Source organism: Tiliqua scincoides, chromosome 2, assembly GCF_035046505.1.
Source record: "Tiliqua scincoides isolate rTilSci1 chromosome 2, rTilSci1.hap2, whole genome shotgun sequence".
Classification (NCBI taxonomy): Eukaryota; Metazoa; Chordata; class Lepidosauria; order Squamata; family Scincidae; genus Tiliqua; species Tiliqua scincoides.
Genome location: NC_089822.1, coordinates 63,617,167 through 63,626,369, shown reverse-complemented (window position 1 = coordinate 63,626,369; position 9,203 = coordinate 63,617,167). Strand labels below are relative to the sequence as shown.

General features: G+C 43.4%; 1 long non-coding RNA gene across 1 annotated transcript; it reads right to left on the bottom strand.

The window, feature by feature from the left end:
• Positions 1-408: 408 nt before the first annotated feature.
• Positions 409-6,042, bottom strand: LOC136642202 (uncharacterized). The gene is made up of 3 exons (XR_010793975.1): positions 5,895-6,042; positions 2,606-2,753; positions 409-800 (listed from the first exon to the last, which is right to left on the bottom strand). It is a non-coding gene; the product is annotated as an uncharacterized lncRNA (long non-coding RNA).
• Between the last annotated feature and the right edge of the window lie 3,161 nt (positions 6,043-9,203).

The window sequence follows — 9,203 nt, the reverse complement described above, 5'->3', positions numbered from 1 at the left end:
CCTCAAGGACTCCCAATGTGGCCCTCAGGGAGCCCCCAGTCTCCAATGAGCCTCTGGAGACTTACTGGAGCCCGCACTGGCCTGACGCAGCGACTCTCAGCATGAGGGCGACTGTTTGACCTCTCGCGTGAGCTGTGGGATGAGGGCTCCCTCCACTGCTTGCTGTTTCACGTCTGTGATGTAGTAGTGGCAGCAAAGGAAAGGCCAGCCTTGCTTTGTGCAAGGCCTTTTATAGGCCTTGAGCTATCACAAGACCTTCATTCATTCATACAAGTTCATCTTTAATATATTCATTTATGTAAATTTATTCAAATTTTAAAAGTGAATTAATTATTTTCTTCCCTGGCCCCTGACACATTGTCAGACAGATGATGTGGCCCTCCTGCCAAAAACTTTGGACACCCCTTGTCTAAAATTTAAGACAGCAAAATGTGTGTTGGCCTGTGTAATTATTATATGACAGCTAGTGGGCTTTATCTTCCAAATGTTTAGAACAGAACAGAGATATGCTGAGTGGAAATCCATGTTAACTTTGAACCATAAATGTTGCTGCCAGGTACCACAAAGGAAGCAAAAGCCTGCTACAGACAAACCACAGGGCTTTGAGAGGGATCATCACAATGATCTTTACAACAGACACAGAAGTTTAGAATGTACTTTGGAAGATTAAACTGAGTTAAACCATGTGTACTAAACCATAAAGTCCTCAGCAAATGGTGATTTCACTTTAAAAGGGTTCAGACGAGAGATTCCCTGAGAGGGTGATGCGCCTCATCTGTTTTCAGACTGCCTTCTTGCCTCTGTGAACATAAGAAGACAGCAGAACTTACTATCTTATGCTTACCTGTGAAAATAAAAGAGAACATACCTACTGTATGTTCTCTTTTATTTTCACAGGTAAGCATAAGATAGTACTCCTCTCACAGGAACATGACTCCCAGTTACTTCGCTGGAGCCCTTTCTAACTGGAGACACCTGGACTGAAAACCAAGCTCCATGTTTCACTTATTCTAGATCTTTTTTCCCCAAGTACTAATGAATGCAGCTTGACTACAGTGGCTCATGAGCGAAGGTGGTCTCTATTATCCAAGGGCCTATAAAATTATCCTTTTAGGCCTCTCAATCTGAAATATCTTCACCAACTCTCAGGGTTAAGTGCATCTCATCCAGTTCTCTCATTGGTTCATTACAAGGCTTCTCAAGGTTAAGGCTTCTTATCTTTCAATATATCCTTCCTCTCCATTTTAACATCCAGTCATTGCAGCTCCTTCTCGCACTTCCCCATCCCATAATTCCAGAAACCCCATTTCTCCCAGTGGTTTCTGACCTCTTCTGTGCATTTTCAGTACTGGGGAGGATCCCAGTGCGCTGTGCAGTGGAAAATAGACAAGACTTTTGAGAGTATAGGCACAACCAAATCTCTTACTGTGCCATAGAATTGAAGCTGAAATGTTGGGGAAAAGTCTTTCAAGAAACAAAAACTCTAATTCAACTTATATTTATTCTGTTCATTTTTTTTAGTGAACACTAAAATGCTAAGTTGACTTTTCATATAAATTGCACATATTTGAATTTTGCACATAAGTAACTGGCCCAACATAATATACTGTAGCTTTACAGCATACAAGTGACAACTTCATAAAGAATTCTGTACTGAAGTGATAAAGGAATCTATCTACTTATCTGATAAGATGGTAGGCAAGGGCCCATATAGTTAAATTTATTTTAACTGAGAGGTCAGTGGTCTGTCCTTGACTTGAAGGTTTTCACTTTGTCCTGACCTAAAACATCCAAAGAAGCATGTGAAGAGCAAAGGCAGCGATTCCCAGAGTTCCAAAGTCATAAACTGAGATTATGATTGGAATGTACTTCCATGTGCTCGGAAGATTGTCATTTATTTGTATGATCTTAGGTGGCACTAAAGATTAGGCGACAGCTGCTGCTTGGGGGTTAGATTTTGATCATGAAGCTGTTCATGATTTTGATCATGAACATGTCATGAAGTCAGTGACATGTGAATGGCATTTAACTGGCAAAGAGTACATGACTTGCCAACACTTAACACTGTGAATACACAGTAATAGTACCTACTGGGAGATCAAACAGTGAAAGGAAGCAAGAGTGAGCAGGTGTTAATGAAGGGGCCCTCAAGGACCTGTAATAAAATAAGTGAACTGAGAAATATTTGAAGAGCCCACACGCACATCTTCACAAAGGGAAATAAGAATGTGTCCAGTCAAAACAAGGCCATACCCTGGGACCAAGGAAGGAAAGCCCTACCATACTCTATTCCTTATTACACTTGCAACCTCTGAGACTTTTGACTATCCCTCTTTTCATCAACACCTTATGTGATTTTTAGAGTATGTATCAGTTCCAGTGCCTTTTCCAATGTGTTGCTATGAGCTGACTTTGGGGGTGATGAAGCAGCCTTCTGTGGCCTTTAATTTGGTCATGTCTCACAAGCCAACTTCTCCACATGGATTCCCTTTCATGGAGAAAAACTGCATTTAAAGCAATCATGGAGATAAACACATGTCATTTTCAACACTAGTACGTGTGGTAAATATAAAAGGAAAACATGTAAATATGAAGTTTAATTTACATTAATTCATGAGTAGAACTTGATCTTCTATTTCCAATTGCTCTTCACTTTCAGCTTCTTCTTCCCCAGTATCTACTGGAGGTAAATCCCTGAGTCGATCCATGTTGTCTTGAGCACACATCTGGGTGTCTCTGTTCTTAGACAAGTACTGTAGTCCTCAGGAGAAGGGAATATGAAGTACACAGTCAGGCAACAGAGCACCCAGTTGCCAACAGTCAGAGGCAACTAGATGACAGTCCATAGGAACAGCCACAATTACCTAATGAAAATTGGCTAGGGAAGGATATACGAGTTGTTGAAGAAAAAAAATGTGGTGCATTACTTTCTGGGCGACCCTCGTACTATCCTAGATCAGTAAGAGGTAGAAGCAGATTTTATATATAACTGGTGTGTGTGTGTGTGTGTTGTTTTAATGTCAGCCACCTTGGGTGATGCTTCTGAATTCAAAAGTGGGAGACAAATCATATTAACATATACTGTATGTTACACATATAAACACATATATTACACATGTGTAAATGCTCTCAAAGGGTCAGGACAGACCATATTGACCCTTGGAGTGTCAGTATTGAGGGGGCAATACTCCCAATTGATTTTCCCTGTCATTTGGGATGAAAGCGTGGATGTACATGTCCATCATCACAGGTGTTACCCCCCCCCCAACCTCTGTGGAGAAGGCAGTTGAATTGTACCTCCCATAAATTCATAAAACCAACAATAAGCTTTCATCTTAAACACCATTAGGCTGTAGGGAGATGGCACCTTGTAGACTGCTATGGTTTCAGAACAATCTGACCAGACAAATAAGCACACAGTGTTCATTATCATGTGACACACATAGGCACAAGGTCTCTGTGTGTGGACATTGAAAACTGGGGTGTATCACTGGATACCAAGAAATGAGCAGATTTAAAACCTCCCCAAGTAGATAACTCTTGCACAAACAGGATGTATCTGTCTGGCATGCAGATGTTGGAGTCAGGTTGTAAGTAGGAGCATATGCAAACAGGCCTGTAATCCTAGATTTGTGGAGCCTTATGGGGCAGGAGTACTAGTCACCACTTCCTCCCTTTCCTTCATCCCCAAACATCCATTCTGAAAATGAGTGGTCTGTTGTCTTTTGTGACTTTCCTCGAATGAATAGGCCATTTTCATTATCATTTAAATATTGGTGGGATACTGACTGCAGTAAAATAGAAAAGGAAATAAAATGGATGTTATATGGACCAGTAGCCTGGATGTAGAGAATCACAAAACTTCTGTATGGTCTAGTTTGGGGTTCATGTTTCCTGCATACCAGCCCCCTCCCTGTTACATGGCAAACCATTTTTTTAAACTGAGGGAAGTTTCAAAAGCAATGTATAATGCTGGATTGGGAGGGGGCATTCATCTACAGGGGAAAAGCAAACATTCCACTGAGCATGTCCGAGCCCTTGAGCTTGCTTTGGCTCCTGGCTTGTCTGCCTCTCAAGCTACAATGCTCGTTATAGAGCAGCCATTTTCAACCACTGTGCCGTGGCACACTGGTGTGCCGCGAGTGGTCCACACGTGTGCTCCTGGAATTTGGGGAAAGGTCATTTATTAATAGGGCCAATGGGAGATGTGAGCCCCCCACTGGCAGCATGGTGTGCCTTGTCAATTTTCAAAAACCTGGTGGTGTGCCTTGACCATTTTAGTGCATTGTCAGTGTAGCGTGAGATGAAAAAGGTTGAAAATGACTGTTATAGAGCAACAGAGGAGATAAAGTCCAACTCTATTTACCAGGCATAATATCTATTTTCTGGTAAAGAGAGCGACTAAGATGATTACGGGGCTGGGGCACCTTCCTTATGAGGAAAGGCTACGGCGTTTGGGCCTCTTCAGCCTAGAAAAGAGATGCCTGAGGGGGGACATGATTGAGACATACAAAATTATGCAGGGGATGGACAGAGTGGATAGGGAGATGCTCTTTACACTCTCACATAATACCAGAACCAGGGGACATCCACTAAAATTGAGTGTTGGGCGGGTTAGGACAGACAAAAGAAAATATTTCTTTACTCAGCGTGTGGTCAGTCTGTGGAACTCCTTGCCACAGGATGTGGTGCTGGCATCTAGCCTAGACGCCTTTAAAAGGGGATTGGACAAGTTTCTGGAGGAAAAATCCATTATGGGGTACAAGCCATGATGTGTATGCGCAACCTCCTGATTTTAGAAATGGGTATGTCAGAATGCCAGATGCAAGGGAGGGCACCAGGATGAGGTCTCTTGTTATCTGGTGTGCTCCCTGGGGCATTTGGTGGGCCGCTGTGAGATACAGGAAGCTGGACTAGATGGGTCTATGGTCTGACCCAGTGGGGCTGTTCTTATGTTCTTATGGTACCCATGCCTGGTAAATGTTCTGTCCCTAGTTTGTCTTCTCGGTATGCCTTATTAAAATGTTAATGTCAATGGCTACTGTTGGGATTCTTTAGTGTTAAGGAAGTTAAATCTCTAAATGGCAATTGGATGCAGGTCTGTAGAGCATGTCCATATAAAGGCATATACATGAACACTAAAATGTGTGAATACATAGACTATTCCTCCTGTTGTGGCTGCTGGTTATATTTTGATTTACATCACAGTGTAAGACAATTGTGCTTTTCTGGCATTCAATTAAAAGCCATTTCTGCTCAACATTGCATATATGCAACAGGGACCAAATGAGTACATCTGTGGGCTGGGCTGGGTTAAAATGGGTTAACAAAATCACTTATGTGGCTTTTAAATCAATGAAGTCTGACTGCAGGGTCAATGAAAATATTAATTTTTTTCATTTCCCAGTATTTCTCAGATGAAAATAGTGACACATTTGCAAGACCTCTATTCTCATACTAAGAATTTTTTTTAATTTTTTTTACAAGTTCCACCCTGCAAGGGCATAAGTGGCTGTACCTCAGGGATGGATCCATAGTTCAGTGGAAGAGCATGTACCTTGAATGCACAATGCCCCATGTTCAAGCCCTGGCATTTCAAGGACTGGTAAAGGCTGTTGACTGAAATCTTGAGAGCTGCTGCCTTTTAGTGTAGTGACAATTCTGATCTACACGGGTCTGAGAGACCAATCCTATGAATGTCTACTCAGAAATAAGTCCCATTATTGTCAATGGAGCTTACTCCCAGTTGAATGTGGATAAGATTGCAGCCTGACTCAGTAGAAGGACTGGTAGAATGTCCTTTTCTGTCTGCTCTTGTCCAATGTACAATCTATTATAAAGAAACTATCATGTTAAGTGTGTAGAAACATCAGTAGATGATAGCAAAATCAAACCTTTCTCCTTGATTGATTCCAGCAGCACCTTCCAAAAGGACAGCCCACCACAGCTGAAAAACAAAACGAAACAAAAAAACTCCCTTAAATTAGACACTTGGCAAAAGTGCATTACTTAGAAGTTCCACTGGATTCCCTATGACTTCTCCTGCAGCAAAAAATGTAAGGTAGTGTGCTCCAGAGAATTCTGCAACATTGCTGCAAGCACATCCTTCCCTTTGGCCTGATGCAGAAGTATTAGACTGCCATCTTGAGGTTCTTACTAGACTGGCATCAAGGAGTTTAATCCCAGTGCTAAAGGCAGTGCTTGTAAATGGATTATCCCCATTTGCAATGGCACCACAATATTCCCACTGAAGCCAATAGAATTACACTGATATAAGGTTTTTCTAGGCAAGGGTGAAGGTTTCCTACAGACATAACTACTACAGGCCTCCAGCAGATTTATTCAAGAAGTAGATTCTATTGTTTATGTCTAAAGATACTGATCAACTAACAAAGGAGCAATCAAATAACTTTCCAAACTTTTAATCTGACCATGGTTTGTATCCGCCCGTGCACCATCAGGGAGGACACCATAGGGGAGCAGTGTAAAGTGTCATTATAGGGCTTTCAGCAACCTGGCATTGGCACTGAGCCTGATGCTCTGCATATATACTCATTAAGTAAGACTCACTGAGTTGAATGAGTTTTACTCCCAAGTAAGTATGCACAGAGTTACAAGGCTGTAAGAATAACTGCACTTACTTGTAAGTGCAGTAAGACCATAAGAACCACTGAACTCAAAGAGTCTAACTTTTAAGTAAGCCTGCATAGGACTGGGCTGCAAATGCCAACTGAGTTCAGTGGGACTTCCTCCCTAATAAATGTGCCTAGTATTGAAGTTTGAGTCACCCCATACTGCAGGTCCCCAAAAGATATTCCCTATTGTCTGACAGGCAAATAAACCTTCTTTAAAACTCTGGGTACACCATAAGTATGCATGCTTTAGGGAACTGCCCAGCTAAGTGAAAGAGCACATGGTTTGCTTACAAAAGATCCCAGTTTCAGTGCCCAGTATCTCCCATTGCAGCAGAAAAAATTCCTTCCTGAAGCACCACTGTCAGTTGGTGAGCACAATACAGAGATGGGGGGCCTATAGTCTGACTCCATACGAGGTAGCTTCCTATGTTCCCTTTAGTGTGCGTGATTAACATACAGTGCCAGCCTTAGAAGCTGTGGGGTCCAATGCTATGCATTTTAGCAAGGGCCCCACCTTTCCCCTGCGGAGCCCCGCTACTCACCGGGATGAGCATAGCAACAAGTGTAAGGCCAATGGTACCCCATGCAAAGCAATGCACCCGGAACATAAGAACATAACATAAGAACATAAGAACATAAGAACATAAGAACAGCCACACTGGATCAGGCCATAGGCCCATCTAGTCCAGCTTCCTGTATCTCACAGCGGCCCACCAAATGCCCCAGGGAGCACACCAGATAACAAGAGACCTCATCCTGGTGCTCTCCCCTACATCTGGCATTCTGACTTAACCCATTCCTAAAATCAGGAGGTTGCGCATACACATCATCGCTTGTACCCCATAATGGATTTTTCCTCCAGAAACTCGTCCAATCCCCTTTTAAAGGTGTCTAGGCTAGACGCCAGCACCACATCCTGTGGCAAGGAGTTCCACAGACCGACCACACGCTGAGTAAAGAAATATTTTCTTTTGTCTGTCCTAACCCGCCCAACACTCAATTTTAGTGGATGTCCCCTGGTTCTGGTATTATGTGAGAGTGTAAAGAGCATCTCCCTACCCACTCTGTCCATCCCCTGCATAATTTTGTATGTCTCAATCATGTCCCCCCTCAAGCGTCGCTTTTCTAGGCTGAAGAGGCCCAAACGCCGTAGCCTTTCCTCATAAGGAAGGTGCCCCAGCCCCGTAATCATCTTAGTCGCTCTCTTTTGCACCTTTTCCATTTCCACTATGTCTTTTTTGAGATGCGGCGACCAGAACTGGACACAATACTCCAGGTGTGGCCTTACCATAGATTTGTACAACGGCATTATAATACTAACCGTTTTGTTCTCAATACCCTTCCTAATGATCCCAAGCATAGAATTGGCCTTCTTCACTGCCACCGCACATTGGGTCGACACTTTCATCGACCTGTCCACCACCACCCCAAGATCTCTCTCCTGATCTGTCACAGACAGCTCAGAACCCATCAGCCTATATCTAAAGTTTTGATTTTTTGCCCCAATGTGCATGACTTTACACTTACTGACATTGAAGCGCATCTGCCATTTTGCTGCCCATTCTGCCAGTCTGGAGAGATCCTTCTGGAGCTCCTCACAATCACTTCTGGTCTTCACCACTCGGAAAAGTTTGGTGTCATCTGCAAACTTAGCCACTTCACTGCTCACCCCTGTCTCCAGGTCATTTATGAAGAGGTTGAAAAGCACCGGTCCCAGGACAGATCCTTGGGGCACACCGCTTTTCACCTCTCTCCATTGTGAAAATTGCCCATTGACACCCACTCTCTGCTTCCTGGCCTCCAACCAGTTCTCAATCCACGAGAGGACCTGTCCTCTAATTCCCTGACTGTGGAGTTTTTTCAGTAGCCTTTGGTGAGGGACCGTGTCAAACGCCTTTTGAAAGTCCAGATATATAATGTCCACGGGTTCTCCCGCATCCACATGCCTGTTGACCTTTTCAAAGAATTCTATAAGGTTTGTGAGGCAAGACTTACCCTTACAGAAGCCATGCTGACTCTCCCTCAGCAAGGCCTGTTCGTCTATGTGTTTTGAGATCCTATCTTTGATGAGGCATTCCACCATCTTACCCGGTATAGATGTTAGGCTGACCGGCCTATAGTTTCCCGGGTCCCCCCTCTTTCCCTTTTTAAAAATAGGCGTGACATTTGCTATCCTCCAATCTTCTGGTACTGTGGCAGTTTTGAGGGACAAGTTGCATACCTTAGTCAAGAGATCTGCAACTTCATTCTTCAATTCCTTAATAACCCTTGGGTGTATGCCATCAGGGCCCGGTGACTTATTGATCTTTAATTTATCAATGAGGTCTGAAACATCTTCTCTTTTAACCTCTATCTGACTTAACTCCTCGGTCAGGAGGGGCCGTTCGGGCAGCGGTATCTGCCCGAGGTCTTCTGCCGTGAAGACAGATGCAAAGAACTCATTTAATTTCTCTGCCATCTCTAAGTCTCCTTTTATCTCCCCTTTCCCTCCCTCACCATCCAGAGGGCCAACCGCTTCTCTGGCGGGTTTCCTGCTTCTAACATATTTGAAGAAGCTTTTATTATTCC